The sequence below is a fragment of the Grus americana genome, chromosome 9 (genome assembly GCF_028858705.1).
Source record: "Grus americana isolate bGruAme1 chromosome 9, bGruAme1.mat, whole genome shotgun sequence".
NCBI lineage: Eukaryota > Metazoa > Chordata > Aves > Gruiformes > Gruidae > Grus > Grus americana.
Window position 1 is genome coordinate 5057628 of NC_072860.1, and position 27329 is coordinate 5084956.

At 45.0% G+C, this 27329-nt stretch overlaps 1 protein-coding gene across 5 annotated transcripts in view; it reads right to left on the reverse strand.

The window, feature by feature from the left end:
• Positions 1-27329, reverse strand: part of GPC1 (glypican 1) — a 300538-nt gene that overhangs the window by 165023 nt on the left and 108186 nt on the right. The window lies entirely within an intron of this gene.

Here is a 27329-nt window from a genome sequence, read left to right on the forward strand (position 1 = left end):
TACGGGAGGGAGGCCAAGGGCACCTAACCCATCAGCTTGCACCCTGGCCTCGCTCCGTTCATTCCTCAGTTGTTTTTCTGGATGGAGAATGAGTCCAGTGGAGACTACCAAGATGTGTCTTTACATAGATGGCTATTTCAGAAAGGCTGATCCCAAGAAATTAAAAAAAAAAAAAACCTCTCGGAAAACACCCCCCCCCTTTGAGACCCTGAAAACAACTAGAACACCCCAACCACAATGTTTAAAGAAATTACTAAGAAAAAAAAAAAGGGCATTGTATGCTTTATACATTCCTTTTGTACGTGCCTTCCAGAGTTTAATGCTTTGTGTTGTATCTTTTATCTCTTTATCATGAAGAGGTTATGTTTTCTATTGTGTGAGGATATTTTTCTTTTAATTGGAGTCAACCTTCTCACAAAGCCCCATTCTTGGCAGCCAAATGTTCCCCATCATCAGGCTTGTGATGAAACCTTATGAGTTACCAGCACTAGGATCTATGTACAGCAGCAGTGCACAAAAATTTCCCATTCCGATCCCAGCCCCAGCACGGTTATGACAAGGCTATCAGTCGCATAGTTAGGCACACGTATAAATCTGGACTGCTCTACCAGCCTCCAGGCACACGGATATTGCCACTTTATGTAAACCCCAACAACTGTTCATGACTGCTCTTTTCATCGACAAGGAGGGCCTCCTTAACAAGGCACCTGCAACATGAGTTTTGCCTAATAAGAGTATTGCCACGTTAGGAAATAGCACTTTATGACCTCTTTGAAATAAAACATATTGCAATTAAATCTGAGCTGATATCTTTTGATATCACCTAGATCAAAAATGTGAACCAAAAGGGAGGCAAAAAAAAAAAAAAAAAAAACCATTGAACTACTTAAAGTACGTGCTCTTGATCACAACTTTGGAAAAAATAAAAAAGACAACCTCTTTCATAGACGACATTGCTAAACTGAACTGATTTCCAGCTCACACATTGCAAAGCAAAGTATATCTCAAATAGAAGATGTCGGGTTTTGAGCCATTAAAACACATTGATCAGAAAGAAAGCAATCCCGGATATACTGCCTGAGTGATGCGATGTGACATGCACAGCTGCTGGAGCGCCAGCATGTGCCCCTTCGCACAGCTAACAGCACTGAGGGGACCATGGGAAGCTGGGACCAGGAGTCCCCGAGGAGATGCTTGGGCTCCTCCCGAGTCTGCGACGGTTTTATGTCAGTGCTGGTCTCCCAGGAACGCAGGCTATTAATCAGCTGCTCTCAGGCCAAGCGTTTCTGAATGCATTTCTAGGCTGTGCAGAGGGGAACTTTTGTTTTAAACGTGAAGCCACTACGGTGCCTACACCGCGGAAGGCTCCCAGACCCCGGGAGAGACCAAAAGGCTGAGCTCCCTGTGGCTGCACAGCTCCGCAGGTAGCGTCTGTTTAGCCAATGTATCGATGCATTTAAGGAGACAGAAAGATACAAGTCACAGCTGCAGGGAGGGGATTTCCACCTAATAGCAGCAAGTCATTTGAGATTTTCAAAACATAACTTAATCCGTGTAAAGACAGTAGGAGCGAAGTCCTATTTAATTATAAAACTTCTGTAAAGCAAGTGAAGAGCATTTCTCGACCCCACAGCTCAGTTTCCAGCTAAATTCTGTGTCAGTAAGCGATGGGCTCAGAGAAGTACTCCAGCAGGTATCTATCTAGTGGCCATCCACAAAGAGATGCTGCAAATCCAGACCCCTCTATGTGACTAAGCCTCAGCTGTCATCTTCAGGGCCTTTACATCATGACCCTGACATAGTTCACAAACAAGAAGGAAAGTCACTGGCTGATTGAAATTCAGTATCTTCCTGATGCTGCTCCTGGAGCTCTGTGAGTAAGCACCACATACACACTGGAGCTTAGCTGCCTCTAGAGAAACCTTGCAGACTGTTTACATAGCTACACAGTCTGGAGAAAACATTTACAGCTTTGCATCATAACCAAGGCACAAATTGGCTCCCCATCACTGCATTGCATGTGGCCATCATCGTTAGTGTCATCCTTCCCTGCTCGTACACGCCAGTTTCTCATCAAATCCCCTTCTCCTTCCTTCAGTGACACTGAGCAAATCCTTGAGTGAGAGCCTTGCCTAAAGGCCTCCAAGCCTTCCTCCCCAGCACCCCGCACACTCGTGCTGCACCTCTCCATCCCCACAGCCCCCTCAAGGCTGTGTGTCCTGCGGGCAGCTGGCAGGAACCAGCCGATTCACGGGCACTGACCCAAGGGCAAGTTGGGGAAACCGCTGCGTATTTCCTCACTGAGTAATAGATGCACAAATGTCTCCAGGGGTACTTTGAGAGAAGAAGTGGCAGTGACTTGACTCTGTATAAAGGGTTACACCCAAGTGCTGCAAGAACAACCACAGAGCACCAACAGCCCAGCGATCTTCTTCAACAAGTTGCGAAGTACCATAAAGCAATAGCAAACGAGAGGTAGAGTGACCTACACCCACTCAAGATCTCTCCCTCACCACAGACATCTGATTAAGAGCGTGTTTAACACAAAGTCAAGACCTGCACAGAGCCCTGTAATCTTCTATTTCAAGTTGAGTATCAATGAGGCAGCAACTTTTATCGGGATGAGATTATTTTCTCCTGATATCATCTATCCCAATACTATAATGTAAGCCGTTAAAACATAACTTCAAAGTGCAATCTCTACTACGAAAGGTTGAGGGAAAACATTGTTCACTGGGCAGGGCAGAGCATATACCTACTTCTGTTTGTAAAAGCTCTAACAACTGAACTTTCAAAGCTGTTGGGCTGTTTTAAATAAGACAACGTAAGCGTACAGCTGAACTGCCAGACATGCACAGGACCACAACATAGCTTCTCTTCCCAAGTATTTTCAAGCAGTCAGTTGCAGTCCGTGTTACAGCACCATGTACAAAACGAGGAAAGTACAATTCTACTAAATTTGGTGAACTGGATACGCAGCCTCACAAGTCCTTCAAAGATAAAAATTCATAGCTGGTTTCATCTCAATGTACTGTAAAAAGCCCTCAGATTAATGCACAGTTTTACATATCATGAATGCTGCATAATGAAAGCATCTCAGTAAATTGGCTGTCGGGTGGTATAAAGTTTGGGAGCTGAATTTGAGTGATGTCAAGCACCCACTACCTGTTCTTGAAGGTAAGAGGAGTTGTGGGCATTCAGCAAGCCTTGGGATCAACCCTTAGGAACAGCAACTCTCCAAACGCACAGCAAAGACTGACATTGTTGAGGCAACTGGTCAAATTTTACTGGCTCAAATGGCCACATCTGTAGCTCATTAAAAATGAGAAATTAAAAAAAAAAAGCTTAACTAGCAAAATATATCCAAACCAGTTTCATCCCCAAGGACTGGAGAAGAAATTAAATGAGACATATGCTAGTCATATTGCTTAACACGTGGTTGGAAGGTACTCAGGAACCACAGCGACAGCAATATCAAAACCTGAACAGAACAAGAGAGACAGATGAAAGTCTCCAGGGAGCATTACGGCGTAGCCTATGCCCCATGTCAAAATAAATAAATAAAATCTCAACTGACTACATGTATCAAAAATCAGACAAAAGATCAATTCTGCTTTCAAACAATAAAACTAGGAAATCCCTTAATTCTGCACCCCATGCCTTAGGTATCGACATATTTATACAATATACTGATTTACTCGCACACGTTGCTCTCATAAATGCCAGGGTTTGACCTCTTGATCACTTGAGCTGCTTCAGGATTTCCGAAAGCTCTAACCAATGGTTATAGTCAGGGTAGTGGCTGTCACTTGGGATCTCCGCTCTAACGTCAGCTCCCAGTGTTTCACTATATGAATTTGCCATTCTCAGAAAGCGTGAGTTGTATTGACAGCTACTGCTTTAGCACCTACGGGCACCGGCAAGAAGCACAGAAGCCGCTGGGTCAAAAGGAGACAGGCAAACAGCAGTCGCTGTTCCGTTTAGATGTTGGAGAAGACTCCTGATACAATTTGCAAAGGAAAAACACAACTGGACTTGCCAATTTGGCTTTATGGGAACCTTGAACCAAACCTCACTCCCTGGGACCTCACTTGCTGGGACTTGCAACTCTTTGATGTTCACAAAGACAAAAGGTGGAAGGTAATGACTGTGTTCTCACTGCGATGAAATCTTCACAAGGTGCGACGTCAACCCAGTTTGGCTACCAGAGTCCAACAGGAGGAACTTCAGAGGCAGGGAGATGGAGGGATGACATTACTGACAAGGGACATTGATTGCTGGTCTACAAAAAGAAATCTAAAATACTTCAACAAACACATCACAGAAGCCTGTATGAAAGCCAAGGAGAAATACATAAAGAAAAGCCATTGCGTTGCTCATAGGGGTTTAATTACTAAATGACTGATTAGATATCCATGCAAAACAACATAAAAGGCCATCGTTTTTAAAGCATCTCAGTCCACATCACTCTGTGGAAAACACAGTCAAATGCATAGGCCAGATGGTAGATCAAAGTCCTAGGCTGATGAACAGCAATGAGGTCAAGCAATGTCCAACAGAACTGAGGTTCTTATAACGGGAACAGGACAGGGGAGGAAAAAAAAACCAAAGAGAACAAAAAACCCAAGAACACCAATCATCTGTTTCCAAAAGATGGCTTGGAAAACACTTTTAAAGAATTCTGACTGCTTAAAAGGGAAAAAATACAGCATATAAATATCATAACATTGGCACTAAGTGAAATATAACTAAATGGAAGAATACACTGTAGGGAGACGTATCATTATCAGACTGATGGAAAATTATTAACTTCATGGTCACAGGTCTTCCTTAAAGTCTAAAACTGAAGCTGTAAGTTAAGCTAAGTACAGATTAAGAACACTACTTATTCTGATCTAGTTAGGAGAAAAGTGCTTGTGGAACAGGCAGAGGAGGAGGGAGACCCACAATCACTATCCATGTATCTGGGATGAACTAGGAAACTGGGGAACATGGGCAGAAAATCCTACTGGGACAGAAAGTCCATCATCTTTACTGCAACTAAAAATCAGAGATTCAGTGGAGTTACACATTTTCATTTTAAAAATTGTTTCATTGCTCTCCCTTGAGGTTTATTACTAAGAGGAATAATTTGGTGTAGATGCTTGGTGAAAAATGTTCTCCCATTAGTAAATGGGTATTTCCATCCCCTACAAGTGACTTCAGAGTTCTTCAGTAGTTTGCTTACATCCACACCAGTCTCACAAAAGCGCCTGGTATAACAAATAAAATATACTGCAGTACAGGACATGTCTGAATTCAGTGACTTTGATGGTTCTACTGAAATCAGGAGGTTTTGGTAGTGATTGCCATACATTTTGCAAATTTTGAATTTGCTGATTTGGTATGGTCTGCTAACACTCAAGCCTCTGTTGGTCTGCAGAAAAAATGCTTATGGTAGTAACTGTAGTAACACTGAGTGTGTTAATTAAAGTGTAGGAGGAGCTCCCACTTTATATCCAAGGAAAAAGTTAGGAGCTATATTGTCTTATTAGCTGGTTTTAAGAGGAGGTATTACCTTCCCTGCCAACCTAGCCCTGCTTATGGTCATTGGCTGGCACACTCAGAAAAAGCACATAAGATTGCAAAGATCAGTAAAGCTGGGAGAAAAGATACCATAAAAAGTCCAAAAAACATAAAAGTCCAAGACAGAGCCTGTCCCCACTGGCAAGAGCCAGACCTAGAGGCTGCTGCTTCCATAGAGTCATTTCCCTGCCTTCTGGAGGCATTAATGTAGACCCTTAAGGTCATTTGTAGAGGACACACAAATCTGTCTTCCAGAGGGAGTGAACGGGAATAGCAGACTGGAGGCAGAGGTTAAAGAAAGCATTTGTTAACAGTGCTTTTTACAAATGGGAATTTTGCTTGTCTCGACACGTCGCACGTGAGCTGAAACACGGCACGCTAGGTGGGAGCTGCCGGGGGCCGCAGGAACTCCTTCAGCGGGCTCCTGAGGAAGCGTCACGAGCCCCACGAAAACGAATCCAAACGTCAGCGCAGGCGACCGCAGGGCTCTGTCCTCTGCGGTGTATCCTGGCCCCCGCGGCCCTGTGCGTCAGCCAAGATGTCCACGACCGTGCTGTGGGGAAAGAGCGAGGCAGCAGCTATTCTTCTTTGAGAAGAAAACACCTAACACATGCCAAACTCTTCCATGGAAAACAGTGGACTACTCTACAGCAGTGACTGACCGCAGACTGGCTCTTATACGTTATATGGGGAAAAAGGTTGTTCCACTCTCCAGTATCAGATTCTTATTATTAATTTGTACTATAGAAAAGCACAGAAACCCTGAACAATCTGCACGAGGGCTTTGCTGTACTGGGCATTTTACACCTACATCAGAAGAGTCAATCTTTGAAGGCAGAAGCTGGTTTTAGGGCGCTCCCCAAGAAGAGGTAGGTAAATCGAGCAATCACTGTGCCTGTTTTGCAGTTGGAGGCACAGGCGTTCCCCTGCCAGCTCTCCAACAAGCAGCCGTTTTGTCGCAGCATTGCTACAGGCAAGGCCACGCAGCCCCTGATGGCAGGGCACCAGCACAGCTACAGAGCCTCTGGCATCCAGGGAGCATCTCCGCACGGCTCTGAGCAGGGACAGGAGCAAATGCCATGTCTCCGGGCGCCAGCTACGCAACCTGTAGCACAGCGCTGCGCTGAGCGGCAGCTATGTGGCCCAGAGGACACGTTCAAGGTCACCAAAAGCCGCCCTCAAATTTTCAAAACCCTACCTCTGTAAATGTTAAATATCCTACAAGGGAGGAAAAAGAATACGGGGAGGGGATGTGGAGAGAGGCAGGACCGTCCCTCGCAGCAGCTTCCTGCAGCTAAATTAGGTTAAGCAGAACGTGAGACTGCACCGCCAGCCACCCTTGAGGAATCCTGTGGCTGTGTGAAGCACACGCTGTCAAGTAAAGGAGAACAGGAACGACAGCTAGCAAGAAAAATGGAGAGTGATAAGAGAAGCTAACAGCAGCTCTAGCAACTGCCTGAGGACACACTGGGAAATTTAATGTATTAAAATAACGCTTTTAAATAATGGTCTAGTTAATTGATGCTAAATTACAGCTGAATGCCTGTAGAAGTACTTATGACATCTGCACTAATACCATTTCAGATTAATATTATTCTAATACATGCCAAAGGAATTAATAAGTACTGGTACTTTAAAGCCTTTAAAGTGATGTTTTGAAATAGTTCAGCTTTCTTATCCCCCTTCTCCTTCCTCTCAGCCCTCAAAGGCTCGTTTGCAAAACTTATCAAAAACAGAGGTGTTTTCACAAATCTCATCCACTTGAACGATGACATCGTTATTATGCTACTTTCTACACCTGAAGACTGGAGGAATGCTTCAGTTATCGCAACCACCAGAAAAAGAACTGCAAAACTAGTATCCTGCTCAGAAAACACGCCCAAAAAGGAAAAGAAGGTATGATCGCACCTCTCCACCTCCCATAAACAAGAGCAAAACCTGAAATATTACCTATTGGCCAAGCTATGATTACAGGAGTTAAAAAAAAACCCTCAAAGCTTCGCTCTTCCATTCACATACAACTAGTGTTCAACGCCTCCTTCCCACTCTGCTACAGGGCGCCTGGGAAGAAGAGGGCTAGAAGAGAGGGGCGGCTGGGGAAGGACAGCGACTCTACCAGTCCTCCCCTTCTCCTGGTCATAGGTCCCACGTGCCACGTAAGCTCACAGAGCTCGGAGGCAGCAAATGCAACCACGCGGCGGTTTTGATGGCTTGGCCGAAGGAATTGCTTCCCACCACTCCCAACCAAAGCGCCTTCCAGAGCGGCCAATATTTCAGCCTCGACAGCCACACGCTGGGTTGCAGGTGTTAACTCACCGGCTCTCTGCTGTTATCGGTCTCAAGTGTTGTTTTTCAAGCAGTGACACACAAGGAGTTGTAGCTAAAATCTCATTAAAATTTAACAGGATTTGGCACCCTTAGCTTTCTGCTTCAGAAGCGAATTCTCCAGCTCAGATAGTCAATGTTTTTATTTTCATATATCACATTGCTTCTCTCCCAGTACCACATGCTAGCAGAGTTAATTTAGTAGCTGCAAATCAGCCTTTTATACCTTCCACCATTCGTCACCTTTCACATTCTTTTGTTAATTGCTAAAGATGGTTTCTTTTTCCATTTTGTGTGTTTATTTTTATGTCAGGGATATCCTGCCCTCAAAGCCCACCCTCTCCTCCAGTGAGCTTTCCAATATCAGAGCAATACTGGAGGCAGCTCAGGAAGAGGAGGACAAACCATATGGAAAGCCTTGACAGACAAGGGAATATTTAAGGTCAATTTGGCATTTCTTAAAATCGCGCTGTTTAGGAGAGCTGTGCAGGCAGGAACATTCAGGATTAGACACTATCAAACTCATTACAGCCAAGACCAAGACTCCTCTTGACCTTGACTGGCTTGGGGTTAGATATTGAAAGAATCACCTTCTCAGGGGTTCAGGGTTTGAGTAAGCAACAGCTAAAGGGAGCATCAGTATGTAAAAAGTATTTGCTGGATATAAAAAAACCAACAAAACAGGAAAAAAATAATCCTGTGCCAACCACAGAACAAGTTCCCCATGCCCAAACTCACTCCCCAACTTGGATGTACTGTTTTGGAGTCCACCTGTTTAGGTGTCCCTTCTGCCAGCCACTGTGATATGGCAAGTACAGACACAATTCCCAGGAAAGTAGAAAACAAGTAAATGCTAGGACGTGTTCAGTGATGTCAAGACTGACATTTAAAGTCTATTCCATAGTCTGATACAAGGCAGAGATTATAATCATCTTTAAAAATAAGCCAGAAAAGGTGCAAACCAACAGTAATATTGCAGTCCCAACAAGACATTTGATTCTTAGGGAACAAGGTCCATCAGCTTTATAACTGAGGGACAGCAATCCAAATTTCACCTGTGCCACCAGCCAAGTAAGTGCTCTGGGCAAGCCCCCCCCCATCTATAACTCTCCTTCCACTGACACACTCCAGTATAATTTTAATAGAAACACTAATATTTGCCCAGTAAATAACACACCTGCTACTGCAGTGTAGGAGACTAGAGGAAGATATTAAAAGCAGGTGACAAATTATGTCAGCAAATAGATGTGGCATGAGGCACCGTAAGGTTTGGGAAGTTTTACTACAATGGGGCAACTCTACCTCAGCAGCAGCTGTCCCGCTTGTAAGGAATGTGCTATCATCAAAGCCATGGCAATAACCCCCCCTTCTTAGTCATTGCATTCCCCTTCTCCCCTGCCTTCTTCTGCATACAGGCAGACATATTTTACCATCACAGAACAGAGTGGTTAAAAACAGTTCTTGAGAAACTAATAAATAAAAGCGGGCCTGGAAGATGCTTCAAATGAGACGGTATAATGAATCACACAAAGCATTTGTTCTACAGAGCGATGAAAGGTAGGCAGACACCCAAGTGTTGAGTTAAGGTTTAAGGCCCAAAAGCAGCACGGTGACCTCCAGTGCGCAGAACCACCCGCACGTGCTGAGGGCTGGCATGGCCCTCCAAGCAGGGCAGGACACCCTCCCTTCCACGGCAGCGGGCAGATGCCAGGGAAGGTGATGTGGCCACCGGTCCCACTGAGCAACTCCAAGAGTTCAAGAGAAAAATGTAGCTATGTTAAATAATAAAAAAAAAAAAATCCAGTTCAGGAGCCTTGAGCTTCAGTTCTTTCTCTGTATAATGCTGTTCGAGTCAGATTTATACCCCTAATTACTATGACAAAATATGTTTAGGAACAGTGCACCACAGCCTTCAAAATTTTTCTCTCTCAGATCAGTTTTCCTCTTCCTGTGGAGATTGTCATTTAGTCATTATAACACACTTCTGTGACATATATGCATGACAATTGAGTCCCTTCCATTTTAATGGGTAATGAACATTAGCTAAGCAATGCATTGGAAGCTGGATCCTAAAAGCCAGCTATGGGCAGCATTGCACCCCAAAGAACTGCGGCTGCTCTGCTGGCAGGTGTGTAACCAGCAGGACACGCACACGGGTACCCAGGCTCGTGCTCCGCAGGCTCAGTGACACCACTGCCACAGAAATCGCAATGGATGCATCGCAACGCCAGGAAACGCCGGGGCAGCATTAAACGTGGGAACACAGCGGTACGCCATGTTCATTAGCACGTATTCATGATATTTTCCAGTCCTGTTGTTTCTCAGCAGGCCCAAAAGCTGAGCTTTGGGACTAAATGCAAGAAGTTAATACAGAAGATTGACTGTTACGCGGGCAGGAGCATAACCCATGTCAGCCTATCTAGTCTGTGAGCTAAATGCAGATCAAAGGAAAGAAAAACAAATACTCTTTCTAGCAAAATCCCAAGTTGATTAAGGACTTTAAGGAGAAAATGTTAGAAAGTACTCCTTCCTTCCAAGATGAAGACACAAACATAGCAAGCCCTGATAGATGTGCTTGCCCCAAATATTTTTTTGCTGGTTGCACCAGTGTCAGGGTATTGGTGGGCTGCAGCTCCCCAAAGCCCTGCACAGGGTACACTGTTGTCCTGAAGCATACGGATGAAAAGTTTAAAAATCTCAAACGCACAGTGGAATTGATTTGTGATTAAAGGAAGGATTAAATGCTGAATCTGGGGCAATCAATAGGCCTCTTGGTGCTTAGTGCAAGATTTCCTGCTCCAGCCAAGCCCCCTTTTCTTTGCTTTGAGACCATTGTCCTTATCAGTGGAAAGATGATGCTTTGAAGATAACGTCTGTCTTTGTTTGCCCACATACACCATTTCTGGGGACTGCTGCACTACCGCACAGTGCCTGCAACACCACCGCCAGCCAGGATGCTCCTTTCCTACTGATGCCCCGGTACCTTATCACTCAAAATGCCCCAAAACAACAACAAAACCCCCCCCAAAACCAACCACCCCACATCCTCCCAAATGCCACCCCCCAAACCCCCCCCCCCACCTCCTTAAAAGCCCTGAAGGCATAAAGTCACTCCTAGAAACAGGGGTCCCTGCTGGCCTGGGTTCAGCTTTGTTCTCCCCCAGACTGGGCTGAATCTATGCAGCATGTTTACAGACAGTGACTTGGGTGTGGCTAGCCCCACAATTATTTTTAACTTACAGAATCCATAACAACAGCGATTAGACCCCATTAAGCAAAAGGTCTGCATGCTTACACTTCACAGCAACAGATTTTATTTCTTCTCTTGCAATGAAGTATTTTTATTAGCCAGATGGATCGTGAAATTATTACAAAACCTGGGATGTAAACTCTCCAAAAGCACCTAAAGTAATTAATACTGATTTATAAACATTCAGGACTAGAGAACAAATACTTAATTCTCCCCTAATCCCTCAGCCAGCACTGCTTTGTGTTCAACATACAGGAATATAGATTAACCGGGCTGAAGTTAATAGCATTTGAAGGACAGAGCTGATCAGTCATGCATGGCACCATGATATGCAATGTGCTTTCATCACCGATTTACTGTAACCTGTGGGATCAGGACAAATTCAAGAGACTGCCACTTTCCTGTTCCATTTCCAGCTTTCCCCATAAACTCACAGATACTGAGATTAAAGATACCGAACCTTTAAAGAGGATCAAACCGGACACCTTCTAAACCTATAAACCAGTGTACTACACCGGGATGAAGTGCCAAAACTGCTATCACCCACATATTATTTCTGCTGGGTTTCATGAGAACTGATTTTTATTCGCAGCCCTGCCAGTAACTGGTGTTGTGGCTTGGGGCAGGTCGCATCTTGGCGTTCCCGTGTCCCCTGCCATCCCTCGCCCACCAGGAAAGGCCTGGATCACGTTTTGCTCCGGCAGAACCGCACACACCAACGCTCGCTTTGAACAAGGCCACCAAGTGCTGCTGTAACACAAACAATACGAGCCAACATCGGGTACTATTAACCTCTGTTTCAAGCTATGTGTCAGCATGAAGTACGCTGCTTTGGGTGTTAGAAGGAAATTAGTGCCGTTTTCTGAAAAGCTCCTAGGTACAACTCACTGAGCCAAGAAATCTGTATCTTCTCTCCTAGCCACTGGTGCCCTTCTGTTCCTGCCCGTGATGTGACAGCTTTCAAAACAAAACCTCTTCTGCGTAAAGGAAAGCTCTATTTGCTTCAGTGCTGGGTTTCTTTGGATTAAAGATGCCATTGAGAAGAAGAAGAGTCTAAAACCTGATTTCAGGCAAAGCAGAGAAGAACTGCCACCCTGCTGCATTAACACACAAGCACAGAGTGACTACCACAAGCCCAAATACAGCTAGCCAGCTAGGCAAACCCGGCAGAAGGCAGGCTGATCAAGTCTACTAAGGCAGGAGTTCACCAACATGCTACATCCAGCTGCAAAGGACCAGAAAGGGAGGAAAGGAAAAGTTATGCAAGGACAACAAATGCACCGCGCTCTTACCTGTCAGTCACCCCAGCTCATCTAAGCAATGGATGGAGCGGAGAGGCTCAGAAGGGAAAGAACCTAAATCAAATCCTGGTGTCTTCTGCAGAGAGCAGCTGTGCACCAGCATCAACAAGAGTTAGCACTTCATTTAGCACAATCATCAGTTCATGGGTTTCAGGTGGCTTACAGCAGGACCTTTGCCCACAGTGCTAAGGTCAAGGTCTCCTGCTCATACTCCTTTCCCTTGAGAAGTCCACTTTGCCCTCAGGTGAGCTAATATCCCTCAGGACCACTTTTCACAGCATCTTTCCCAAAATAATCAGATCTTGCACTTATGTAGCACTTCAACTCTCAAAAAACATCTCGGTGTTTTATTAATTTAACAAGATAAAATACACATTCACTTTCTGAATTACTTCATCCAACACTGAGGTGCAGGCAGCTCAGGGATGAAATGCTGCTGTAGTTCAGTAGTTCACTGTAAGTTTTATAGCAGCAAGAAAATACCATCCCATGCACCAGAAACTGCATTTTGATACTTGAAACTGGGGGTTAGCCACATGTAACGGAAAGAAAAGGGGGAAAAAAAAAAACCCAAAACAACCAACCCACAGCTCGCTTGTTTTGTGCCTGACACCTAGGTTTTTTCATTCATTGCTGCCCAACTCCTGCATTGGAAGAGAAAGAACAGTTGTTTGCTTTATTGTCCCTGCCAGACTTTGAACTTGATCTTTAATATTATTTTGTATTTGTTACCATCACAGCTGTGTACTGTCAAGTAATTACCAGCAGTGAAACTACCCTTAAACTGAGCTGATCACTAGAGGCACCCTTTGAAAGGCCACCAACTCTCCTCCATCCGCACCAAGCGGTTTCAGCAATGCAGAAACACGTTGTAAGTATCAGAGCAGAATTACGTGTTTTGCAGAGCGTTTTCTCATCCACTGATCTGCCATCAGTGGTAGCTGACAAATCAGCTTCTGGATGTATGCTCAGTGGAAGCTGGGTCATTGTTTTCAATGCAAAACATGTTTCTCATTCTCCCAGCTCACCTCTCACTACTCTCTATGCTGTCCCTTCAGACTATTTAAACATTATTCATAAAAAAGCATCCCCCATTGCCTACCTCTGTTGCCCGGAAAAGCCCTCTGATCTGTCAGCCGCATCAATCCTCCAACCATCTTCAAAAACCTCTCTCGTCTCCTCTTAGCTCTCTTGGTTTCTTTTCTGTGATTTTGACATAGTTATTCAACTTAATGGAAACTTCCCCCAGAAAACTGAGTATGTGCCACCAGTTACTTTTTTCACATGTATTTTTAGACATCTGATCCAATGAATAGAGATGCATATAAAATAAAGCTATTTTATTTATGAGCTGCAAGCACTAATTCCCAACATTTGTTCCAAGAATTCAAAGTAAAACCCCTCTCTGCTGCTTTGTGTAGTTGCCATTAATGCTAGTGGATGTAACATACAACCAGTGAGGAGAGATTGCTCTTGGTTGTAAAGAAATTTATTTGGGCAGATGTTTTAGAGCAAGACAGTCAGTCTATATAACTCCAAGTCTGTTTAGTGGCTCAAGGCACTACAGAGCACTCGGCAAAAGGAGTCCCCCCGTGCAGTTTCGGGCAATTTGGGACTGGATGCCGAAGCTGTACTTTACCACAGTGAATAAGTTTCTTTGTGGGAGATGGAATAGGGTCTTTAGTGGTCAGACTGGAGGTAAATAACAACAACCTTTTTATATGCTGCTACATGGAGCCTCTGGATAAATACTTCAAGGAACCTTCTCGAAACCAAGGGGGTTAGCTTGCTCTATGTGGGTAGAGATGCAGCAATTTCAGGACTTCAAAAGCCAATATGCCTGCGAGACCGAATGTATACTTGCATTTAAATTACTGGGCAAGCCACATTACACACAACATATGCGAGAACCTAATGAAAAGAGATTTCCATGTTACTCCTCATTCTCACGGGTAAGAAAGTATGTCAAAGTGAAAGCATTACAGAACAAGTACAGGATGAAGATACAGTACCATCACTTGCATAAATGTTTACCCTCACAAATTTTAAGGCTCTTTTAGAAGGTTAATCTCCTTAAATAAGTGATGGAGACAGAGCAGAACCTGGAGAACAAGAACATCCAAACAGAGGTTGTCTTGTGTAAAATACCTGCAGTTGGCCTCAGGAATACCTCTGTGTATTGTATGACATTTTGCAGGAACTGCATTAAGTCCCATGAGCTCCAGATCAGCTTTCCAAAGTCCCACTCCGACTGCCAGGACCGTCCTGCAGTTTCACCTTCTCCGATAAGACAGAAATTCCCCATGCAGAAGCATATTTTGACCACCCACCTCCAGCATTATTGCAAAAGGAAATGAGCTAATACTTGCTCAGGATTTCAAGTATTCCCCATACAGGGTGTATCGTCATTTGGTTAAACACTAAAAATTTCCAAAGCTCAACTTGTGTAGGCGGAAAGGGCAGAGGTATCACTTACTAGTCCTCTTCAATTCCCAAGCCCTCTGGAGAAGCCTGGAAATGCAAACTCATCAGTCAGCCATTTGCTCTCAGATTCAGCCTGGATATTTGACATGAAGGCCTTATAGATTTGGTATTTACCATACAAGCAATAGCCCATAAAGCTTACTGAATGGCGGGGGAAATTGCTGTGCAAATTCAGGGCCTCCCATCTTCAGGTGAGTGACTTCATTCTAGTTGGTAATGAAGATGATGATAACAACTCCTGAAAGTCCTGAAGAAACACAACTCCTGAAAGTTTAAGGAACATGAACTTGCGGACTCTCCCTTACCAGCAAGGCAATTTACTGTATTGGTCTACAGCACACTGGGCAACAGAAACTGGAGCCCAGGCGTGGCAGGCGTAGATCCCTGCATACCAGTAATTCACTGTCACTGACCATGGCTAGCTCTAAGTAAAAATGAGATGGGATGAGGGAGAAGGTAGCAATGAATGGTGACATGCTCTGAGGGCTCACAACCATCAGTACTAGTTCCCTACAAGTAAAGCAGACAGCAACCGAAGTCGGGTATTTGCTGCGTACTTTTGTACTGGTCATGAACTCGATGGGGGATATTTGCTGCAAAGAACCTTGTTACGTTCTAATGAAGGATGCCAGGAAAAATAAATGATAGAGAAGTAACAGTGCCTCCTAAAATGAAAATCTGGAAAGTGGCCAGAGAGATCTATGCAAATTGTATATTTTAACCACAGGATTTCTGCAATAGTTTTCTATTAACCATCAATCATTAGTTTTAAATCTAGTCTGCCTTCATTATAAACCAGAGACAGAAATGACTGCAGTGGTCTTCCACACTAAATATATTAAACCCTTATGCTGCAATTTACCTTGCTCTGAATAATACTATTTCTCCCTATGCTTAGTATAAAGAATATTGCAAAGACAGCAATACCATTATTTATTTGCAAGGGGAATGGAAAGGTTAAAGGCAAACACTATCTAAACAGTTATTATTTATAGACCACAATAGTGCGCTTTCTACAGTGGAAATGCAGAAGATGATACTGGCTATTCCCTAGAGAGATTTCATTTTAACTGAAGCAGAAACAATACCGAACAGTCATAAACAGTACGTACAGTGGAGGAACACATTTTGAGCTGCCCTTATTTCTCCACGGTTATGTACAGTGATTATGTCTAGACTTATAACCTCTCATATTTTGTATCTATGTCTGTGTACAGTGCTTTAAAGTTCAGTGCCTCGTGGAAGAAGTGCATTTTAAAAGGAGGGCTTTATGCAACTTGGTATTGCCAACCTGAATTTAATTAGGTGGTGTTTTTCAGGTGAAAGAGACACTAGCAAAGTCTAACACCATTTTAAGAACTCTTTCAAATTCCCTACTTATAAAAAAAGGGAAGGTGTGCAAAAAGGTCCAAAAGCGTCAGGAGGCTGCAGGACTTAATACCTTAAATCTGTAAATTCAGGCCAGATTCTAACAGCCACATACCAACCAGGGCCAGGAGCATCCGTGCAGGAAAACATGGGCACTTCACCTTCTTCAGTCCTGAAGGCACACATACAGAATAAAATTGCTACTTCAATCACTAATGATCTAAGACCAGGCTTTTCTTAAGTCTCTTTGGAAGTTAGGTGCCCAAATCCCACTCCGAGCTACATGGTTGCAACTAGGGGGACGCAACGTGGAACCGCTTGCATTTGTGGAGCTATTCCTCTGAGTTTTACAGATAGGCCTTCAATGCAACAGTTAACAGCTGTACCAAATAGGTGCAGCAGAAGTATTTTTGCAGCACAAACATCTCTTCTGGTTTTGTCTTCCAGTCACAGCAACTTCAGATGCTTTCTTGCATTATAAAAATGCAAAATAAGCAGTCTCACACAGTTTTGTTGGGTCGTCCTGTTGAGATATAGGGGTTTTACCAAGTTTTTTCTTGGTATCTTTCTGTGATTTAGGATGTGTTCACGCCTAAGATAAAAACCACTGTAGTTTGTGCTAATGCAGTTCCATTAGCAATGAAAGGCACTAAAAGAAACAAACCTCATGAGCGATAACCCAAAAATTGCCCAAAGACAGCACACGGCACAGTTACAAGAAGTACGGTCTCGATCTGAGCTCCTTGCTTACAATGACTTAGCTACCTCCTCCAAAAAGCAAGGCAATTCTGCAAATGCAGAAAGGTAAAAATAACGTCCTCCTCTGAGTACATTGCTGAGGCACTGGACTGTTGCCACTTGTTTCAGTAGCTGAAACAGAAATGCAGGTTCACTGACCTTTTCTCTTTTGTTGGTACAGAATGTTCACATCCAAAATTACAAGAACACCTCTGGAAAATCTCCAAACCTGAGCAGCTTAAAGAAAAAAAAATAATAGGCAAATCTCGTGCAACGTTTCTGAATGCAGGGATTCTAAAGGTGGCATTGGATTGCCAGGCTCTGCTGTCCAAAAGATAAATGGGATTAGCACAAGGAACAGAAAAGCATCAGCCTGGTGGAGCTCCATATGCATTGCTGTATAGGCTACGTTTGGAAGATGATCCAACGCTCACCCACTGCCACCTTCTAGGCAGGCATTGAAATATCACAAGAAATCCTGCAGCTTTTCCAAGCCCCAGCACCAGCCACCCGGTACTTGGTGGCCTGGGGGGAAATCCTCTTTCTTCCTCCCAGCCACCCCAGCTTGCTCTGTCTGCACAGCACTCAGCTATTCGTCCAGTATGCAACCCCCCTCCTATAGGGCTGGGAGCATATGGAATACTACCAAGAAGAATTTCGTTGTTTATTATTATTATTATTATTATTATTATTAGCCTAAGATCTAGGAGCTCCAGTATAAACACGAATGGCACTGCACATATGCCAGAGGCACCCAGGACAGACGTGGCTCCCTGCCCCAAGGACGTTGCTCGTGAGCCGCAGCGGTTCCTGTTACAGCCAAGCTCGGCTGGGTTATGCGATTCGGAGACCTGGGCATAGCTTCAAAAGCTCCAGCAGTAATGAATCATGACACCAGTTACTCATATCTTGCTGCAATGTTTAGGAAAGCGATCAGGAGTATTTACACGTCCAATATACAGAAATTGCCGCCTCCTCCACGCTGGGCTAAAGCCACAGCTGTTATTTGCCTCAAGTAGACAAAGTATAAAAAGACTGGAAGGCCGAACAGAAGCGGAGGAAGCGACCAAAGAACATGACCCGGCTCCTGTGCGTGCCAGGACCATCCTCGGGTACAGTGAAGGTGGAGGGATTTCAAACAGCAAGAGAAAGAAAATCCCATACTGCAATTCTCTACTCAGATCTTCAACTCTGGGCTGACTTCTGCAGTCAGAAGACTTCCATAAGAATTATGAGGAATCAGTTTGTACTTTGCCAAATACATCTGTTTTTAAAGACACTGAAAAAAACCATACAGTGGGCTTCATGACCTCCCTATGCGCTACTGAATTTGGGATGAGGGCAACCCCATGGAAGCAAACGGGATTTCCAAGGGAAGAGAGCATTAGCTCATGATGGCGTGAGACAGTGTGCAGAGTAACAAGGGCAAGCAAGTCTCCCAAGGCCTGACCACACAATTCATCTAACAAGTACTTTTTGTTTCTGTACTCAATACCTCTATCATGCCATTGACTCGCCTCTGTTTAACTGAACGTGTTTGAAGTCCGATTCTTCCCAGCTATCACATGTTCATCTTTCCCCAAGCATAATGATATAAATAAGCACCAAACGAAACCAAGCAAAAACCCAAACAGAAAAAAATTGCTTTGCAAATTGAAACAAGCACTGAGTTGATGGCTGTGCAGAACCAGCCCTTTATTCTCCTTCTCCTTCCTGTAATTCATGGTCACAACTATTAGTTAAATCCCACGTGTGCCTCCCTTCCAAACCATGCGATTTCCTCGTGTGTGTGTATTTTAGTCAGAAAGCAGACAGATAAAAATTCCACACCAAACAAATTCACCGGCAGCAGCGATGTTCTGGTGCTGCCTCTTGCAGAGAGCTTTCAGCTATCCAAAGTTTAAATTAACTTTCTGAGAGGGCACAAAAGCCAGACCTCAGGTAATTACATACTCATCTCTCCCTTGGGCTCAATATTTATTTATTTTAGGACGTCTAACAGCTCTCTTGGGCTTGCTCTACAACTCAGGAAAAATGATTACTTAGTCTCTGAACCTACAAACTCTATTCTGTGTAAATTTTACACCCAGAGCTATGCAGAGTGATTAAAAAAGGCAGAGTTTATCAAACTTTCTGAAAGCTTGATTTGCTTCATGGCTCATCTGTCTTCATAAAACCCGCTGAAGGCTGAAACAATGGGTATAATTTCATGATCAGCACTCAAGTAAGAAAGAGAATGTGTGTGCAACCACTTAGCTTTATTGATTTTGATTTTTATCTTGTTTTCTTTTCATAATATTTGGTAAGGGCTATTTTGTTTTGTTTTGCTTTTTTAAACAAACCACCTTATGAGGCTATTAATAATCATTCACAGCCCTCTATACTTTGCATCTTTTTGCAACTCTCAAAGGGACACAATCCACAGTTGGAAACGGGGACAATCTTCCTGGCCTTAAAATCTATGAGCTCTTATACCGATGCTTTGATTTACACACACATATGAGTCATTCCCCTGAAACACCCAGCAGCTTGTCTCTGCTGGGCTTTAGAGCTTCCCTCATTACCAGAAGGACCTTCTACCCCCCTCCCCCATATGTTATGTGGCTATCACCATGAGAGGGGTCCATGTGCAGAAGCAGATGTTTTCCCACCAAGCTGCTGCCCTGGAGGTCCATTTAAAAAACATTATAGTGGATATATGAATGTATGGAAACATGCAGTTTGTTTTTTGGTTTGGGGTTTTTTTTAAAAGGGTATTTCATGAAGTGCTGGTTCAGCAGCTGGAACCAGCTCAGTGACTAGGCTACACAGAAGGGGATATCCCACTAAGATACATGACAAATTGAGCATTTATGTTGATGTATGCTTTTCTCATGCTCTAGGAAAATGTGGTATATTACCTCTTTGTCTGTAATTTGAGGGTAACTGAAATGAGGATTACATGAGGCTGACAAGGACCTTTGTCCCCCTCCTTTCTCTACAGGCTGCACGTGTAGTTTCTACCCAACGCTTGTTCCCAATGCTTCTCTCCACTGCAGATGGAGAGCAGCAAGCCTTGTACAGAGCCACCTTTCCAGCAGGAGTGAGAGACATAATTCGCCTTTAGTTCGGGCAGTAGGTCACCAGCAGGCTGGCAGCCAAGCTCCAGACTGCAGCTTTAACATGTGCTACGCGCAATGCAGCGTGGATAGGAAATACAAGCCTTGACCTGCAGCCTTCCCTGAGGACCCACCGGCCTGATGCCTCTCCTGCCCTCACACCCAGAGACACCGTAGCTACACGGCACGTTCAGGAGGAACTTGCCTACTCGCTTATGTTGGGCACACGGCAACCGCTCCACCGCTTTGCTACGCCAGAGACTTGTTAAAGGCCACCCGCACAACGTAGCTCTGGAAGGTGTTGCACCTGAGCAGCAGATGCCCCAGCACAGTTTGAGGTGCGCTTGCTGTTCAGCCAAGCCACAGCTAGGAGAGGCATCGGGCGCACGAAACCAGTACAGCCACCTGCCCCAGAGAGCTGGGGAAGCCCAGGCTGAAGAGCCGTGTGTGGCCCAGGCTTTCACGCCATCTTCGCTGCTTCCACCCTGGAAAGGGCTTTACTGACAAATTGCTCAGGCTCTGCCAGTGTCCTAACCCTGGCCAGCAACACAACTTAGATTCTGGTGGTATTGCCAGCAAAAAAAATCATTGTATCTATTCATGCTCTGCGCTAAGGACTAAAAAAATTAAATTTCATGCTAAAGTATAGATCATGTAAGAGCTGGTTCTCACTTAACATTCATCAGCACCACTGCAACTGCACAACGTCTGTTATTCAACATTCTGCATGTTAGTTTGTAGCGCAGGTTTTACCTGTCCAGACTTGATAGAGCCGCCCTGAACCCTGTGGGCTGGCCGGCCTGTCAGCCACTGCTGGGTCTCCAGCTGGGGAACAGCTGGGTCCGGTCAGCAAACCCATCCTCCCTGGCGCAGGGTGACACGGCCTGCTGGAACCGTGCTGCTGGCCCGAGACAAAGCAAGATTAAAAACAAGCCTAAAGCTGCACTGGTGCAAGAGGAAGGAAATCACGTTTTTGTGATGTCTATTTAACAGATAGAGTCTCATTTTATTCTTAGCCCAGTTGAATCAATGACTTGTCTCTGACCACCCTGTGTCACTTGTTTTTATCTGTAGAAACTCATGAAGCTCAAGAATACAGTAAAGAATGAAACTGTATTAATGAAAATCAAGGAAATTAGGAAACATAATTCTGAATACAGGGCTCTCAGAGCAACCTTGAGCAAATCATTCTGCTTCATAGCAACTTGATTTCCCCAACCACAAAACAGGATAGCAAATGCTTTGCTGTTACTTTATTTGAGCGGCCATTCTGAAGTCTCTTAGGATATGCTTCGCAGATGGAAAAGTTGATGAGGAGATATATATGCATACATAAAACATTCATATGCCCCAACGTGCTGAGCTCCCAACACAGCAAAGAAGCAATGGCAGAGTGAAAAATATTGTTTAACTCATGATGGTAGTTTTGCAAATATAACAGCATGAGTTCCTTCCTTCCACAGGTGCAATTACATCCCATAGCATGCCTGGGTAAGTGAGGCAGGATCTCATTTTACCAGCTATGACCTGTTCATCCTTATTGCTGGCCACTAGCAACACTCCTTTCTCTGGTTTAGGACCTGGAGGAATAGGAGGAAATAAATACCTTATCAGGGCAAAAGACAGCAGATATTTTTATGACCTGTGGGAACAGAGGTCCTCCTAAGTCTGCAAAACATAAATGTCTCCAGATAAAATTGTTAGCTCTGGATGGTGCACATTTCCTAAATGCTTAATTTCGAAATTACCTCCCAGAAGAGTTTCTCTGTGTTTTGCTAAACTATTAGAGACAGGCAGCCCAGATTCACGCAAGAACCTCCGACAAGGAAATATTTAGTCAATTCAACTGCATAATGATGACAAACTTTGACAGTTACGTGTGTGGTGACTGCTGAGGGCCAGAACGTGAAAATAGTATCAGCGAGAGGCAAGGTGAGTGTGGTCCCGTGAGCAGCTCACACCATGCAGAGCACAACTAACTCTGCTCTCGGAGCCCGGTACGTTCCTAACAGGAATGTTTTAGGCAGGCCAGAAAACTGCAACTGCTAATAGAAATCAACAAGTTTCGACTTAAAAATAAAAAAATAATAAAAAAATAAAAAAGGACAATACTTCAGGATTGCTTTATAATGCAGACATAAACCAGATGATAACTATTTAAAATACTTCGTAAAAGTACTGAAACTAAGCATCTCCTAGAGGCAGAGCCCTGACAAATCGCCCAGCCACCTACATGCATTTATAGTTGTGGCTGTCCAGGGATCACTTAGAACTAAATTAGCAATGGAAGTCATTAGACAAGGAATAATTCCAAGAAACTGGAGTCTCAATAGCCGAAAGTGAATAAAGAAATCATAATTGCAGGCAATGGGGCAAAATGACAGCGTACCAGACAGGCTATTTCCTCAATGAAAGAAATGTGATTTTAGTAATAAAGTCACACAGTCAGCATGTGGCACAGGTGCCCTGAAGAGACTATCGTTATTTCCCCTGTAGGCTACAGAAGACCATTTAATGCTTTCCATTTAAGCAGGAAGGCACATGATGAGGTCCCATAAAAGCCATGAACACAGTGTCTCCTGAGCCTGAGGATCACTTCTACCAGGTGTAATCGCGCCACCAGCACCCACCCCCCAGCACTCGCCATGCAGAAACAGCCAAGCTTTTCTGCAACAAATTTATCTCTTGGAAGGAATGAAATTCAAGGAGTCTTGAAATTGAAGAAGAGTACGCGAACGACACTGCTATTTCCTGTGCCCTGTTTGACAAAATGGGATCTGATATTTTAGATGGGCAGAGCTCTTCATCCACTTACTGTGTCACAGGATGAAAGAATTTGTGCAGGAAATCATGTGCTATGTTTCTCCATCCTGATGTAGTATAGAAAAGGTGCTTGAAACTCCCTTAACACACTATGTGCTATTCATTTCACAGTCCTAAAGAGAAAATCCAAAAAGGTTGTTAAACCCTTAGGTACTTGAAGCCACAGATCTCTCAAGTCTGGGACAGCATTCTGGGGCAAACAATCACAATATTCTCATCCTCTTGCTTCACCCTTCCTCAAGCACCTGCATTTGGTGTCCGTCAGAGACAGGGACTGCCAAGCCACGCAGACATTTGTTCCAATGGGTTATCCCTTCTCTTCAGCTCTCCTCCCCCCACGGCTGATGTCTGGCTCCGTATGTGCACCACAAAGGTGGCACCAAGCCCAACTTCAGCCCAGTTTTCAGCCTGCTGTCCCTATGGCAGGGCAGGTGTGTCCCACAGAGGCAAGCAGCGCAAGAAGGAAATGCCCAGCAGCCTTAGTGTGGCTCTCCCAAGCACAAGAGAAATTCCTGGTGATGGCTCCATCCCACCCAGGAGAGGAGCAGCTGCGCAGCTGCCAAGTGCTGCAAACCACCAAGGCTTGATCAAATGGAGGCCCTTACTGGCAGACACGTGTACCGAACTGGAACAGCTTTTTTTTTCTTCTTTCCCCTCTGTCACTGATGAACAGGGCAGAGGAAATGCACTCCAGATACACACACGTACCCAAACCACAGACAGTTTGCTCTGGGAAGAGCTCAGTCCTAATAACAACCAGGTCTCTGTTGCCGGAAGCCTCCGCGTTTCTCAGCCCTGTGATAGCGACAAACTTCCATCGCACGACACAGCCCAAATCCCGCCAGGCGCTGCTGCCGGAGCAGGTGTGGGAGCAGCCCTGCCTGCACGCACTTGGATTCGAACCTACTCCCCTCTCCCAAGGCACAGACCCACTTTCCACTGCACGTCTTCAGAGGCAGAAGTCCTGGTGTGGGCACACCTGATCCCTCCCGGGAGCACAAACGCTAAGCCAAGTCACTGCACCAAACCCCGTGAAGCTGGGCTGGGCCGCTGGTGAGACACACTTGGGCAGCCCATGCGGAATCCATATAGAAAACTTGGGCTTAAAAGTTTTAGCTTGTGTGAAGCAGTGTATGTATTTGTTAATAGCATCTGGTGGTTCCTCCATATTGCTGACAAGATGCTTCACTAGCAGAGTCAGACACACGTGATCCTTGCTCATCTGTAGGTTCCTATACGTGCACTGTGTCTCTCTGGCGGCAGGCGCAGGGCTGGGACTGCAGAGCACGGCTCTGGATTTGCTACAGATGGGTCACACAAGAGACTTACCCGTATTTAACTGACACACACAGTCCCAGCCTTGGTTTTAAGGAACAGGCAGCGTTATCAAAGGATAGAATGAGTCAAGATCAGTCAATGGGCTGCAAGTTAGGTCCAAGCGAATGGACACGGGTATCTGTTGGACTGGGATTGCAAAAGCACCCAGCCCCATGGTTTCCAGTGAAGTCCAGGGGAGCCTCAATGGAAACAGTTCAGTCACACAGGTGGTTGTGAGAAGTCCTACTCTTAAAATCCTCTGTGTGCTGGCAGCTGCAGCTTGGCCAGCTGAGAAGCCCCGAGGCTCCAGCCCAGTTGCTTTTCCCCATTTGTTCAGAGTACTGAAGCTCCCGCCTGGCCTGAGCTTTGATCGCTGACAGAGGTGTGCACGTAAGAGGATGCAACAGAAACACGAAGGCTGAGGTTGTGCTCTGCTCAGAGTTTCCGCGGAAGTTGTAAATCCCTGGCTTCACTCCTCTGCTGCAGAGAGATTTCTGGCTCCAGAACCACTACTGCATATCCTTTCCTCATGACTAAATTCAGTAAAACTCAGAACCTTGACCTCCGCGCGTGACAAGTCAGATTCTCCCTTGTCAGTCCTGACGACAGGTCTTTATACACCGTCCTTGTGCAGCCCCTCGTGGGGCTGTATCGAATGCTGCAGAACTACTGCTGAAAGGAGGGGAACCCAGGCAGATGGCTGGTTTGGGAAACCTTTTAAGCTGTGACCTGGACATGCTAGAAGCAGCACCAATTTGCCTAGACTTCTGGTTTCCTTGCAAGAGGCTCGTGTTTACATAAACAAAGTGAAAGCAGAGGCTTCAGTGGTGACAGACAGCCTTGGGAGCTTCAAAAGAGGTTAGGACCTAGGATCAGATTGCATCTCAGAAGCACTTTTTAAAAGGTACTGTTAACTCCCAGATTGGACAAGGTAGAGAGCTTTCCTTTATGAATTATAGATAAGCCCTCTGATGTAGCAAGTGCCAGATACCCTGACGCTCAGCTAAATGCAAGGGAGGAGGGAGAAAAACCATGCAGAGACACCTCATTCTCCAATCTGGTGTGAGTTTATAATCAAAGATTTTTAGAGGCTAAGGGCCAGACTTTCAAAAGTACTCCCATAAGGATCTAAACAAGTGGCTAGATCTTCAAAGAGCTCAGCTCTAATTCAGGCACATAAATGAAGTGGACAGATTATAACAAAACAAAGCAAAACCCATGCTGAGACAATAGCAGCTGTCTGTATCCACAAGCAGCTGAGAACGACAGCTGAGAGAGAAACACGGGCCACTGGGGAAAGCTTCGGCAACGGCACTGCGGTCGGAGTCGCCCCATTGCTCCCGTTTCTGTAGCCTCATCCAGCGATGCTGCTGGGAGAGTCTCGTTCCTCCTGCGAGGCACTGGGTGCCGAGTGCTTTGCAAAATCTGGCCATGGGAACCAAGCTGGAAGAAGGCAGCATGGGCAAACCATCAAAAATGTTATACGCCATCAGGGGATGATACAGACTCCGAGATGGAGAAGCGGCGATACAAAGTATCCCCTCTTTCAGTAGAAAGGATAAAGGGTCCCACGGGATTTGGTAACTCAAACATTTACGTTACCGCAAACAAACACTCCAGCTTTTGCAGATGTCTGTGAAGGACTGTCAGGCAGCTGTGGAAAAGCAATATGAGGAAATTGCCCATAAGAACATGGTTAATTCAGACCAAAAAGGCAGGGGCGAAAGAGCTTGGCAGATCTTCTGAGGGTAAAGCTACAAACCCCACTTATTGAAAGTGTGGATACTGGGAAACTCAATCTGATAGAGTTAAAAGACACTATTTTGGCCTGCCAGAGCCCTGAACCAGCCAAGTTCAGCCCAGCTGCTGCTGTTCACAGCTACAGCAGCACCTCTGAGCAGCTAACGCCCAGAGAAACACGGCTTTTCCAGCACACCAGGGACCATTAAGCAATGCCAGATAATTGTACACCACCAGTTAAAAGGAAAAAAAAAAATCATATCTACTAAAAAATAATTACATATTGGGAAAAAATCCTCTTTCTTAATTTAAATTATGACAGTGTTGAAAAAGGTGAAGGTAAGGCATTTTTAAATTATTTCATCTAGTTAGCAGAAGGTGGTGGTGGGTTCCTTTGGGTTTTTGTCTCCCACCAGCCCCTTGCACTACCATGTCAGAGTTGGCTGCAGAAGTGGGAAAAATTATTCTTAAGCAGACATCCAAGTTTTCTACTAGCAGTTTTAATAGCTGGTTTCCTTTTGCCAGTGCTATGCTTGGCCCTCTTGTCCTCCACTCCAAGATATTTCTACCAGTTCTTATTACTAGTTAGACAGCTTCAGGACCTGGCAGACGCGGCTACTTCTGATGGACAAAAACCTGGAAACAGCTGACTATTTTCCAGAGGTTCACAGGCACCAAAAATCCTTTAATTCTCCTACTCTTACCTGACTCCCACAGCACCAAGGATCCACTGCAGCTGGTCTGTCCTGACCTGAATAGGGTAACTTGTGCCCACAAGTCTCCTGGGTGGATTGCAATGAGAAGCCAAGGTCAGAGTGGAAGCAGGTGGCTGCACCGGGACAGCCCTGGGCACTCGAGGATGCCGTCTGGTGTGCGTGATGGGGGGTTGTCCTCCAGGATGGCAGGTATTTGCAAAAAACAGTAGCAGCACCATTACTGCATAAGACAAGTGATAAAACGTCACTTAGTTCATACCAACATACACTTCTGCCCCATGGAGTGGCAGAGATGGGTCATTAGGAGAATTCTAAAAGTTGTGCCTCATGAAGGAAGAGAAGCAGCTTGGGGAGCTCTTTAGTTTCTTTTCTAGCATGCACTGGGACGCCACTGATGCTGTTGATCTCACCTGGCATCTCCTCGTTATTGGCCTTCACAGCGTTTCACGGCTAGTGGTGTCTGGGGACACATGGAGGTAGTTCAGCAGACCTTCGGTTATTAGGCTCCATGAGATATCAGAGGACCGGTTTCCATGACCCAGCTGTCCTTTCCAACTCCATATCCCCACGAGCTAACCTGCCAGACTGCTGTTCCTTCTTGCTG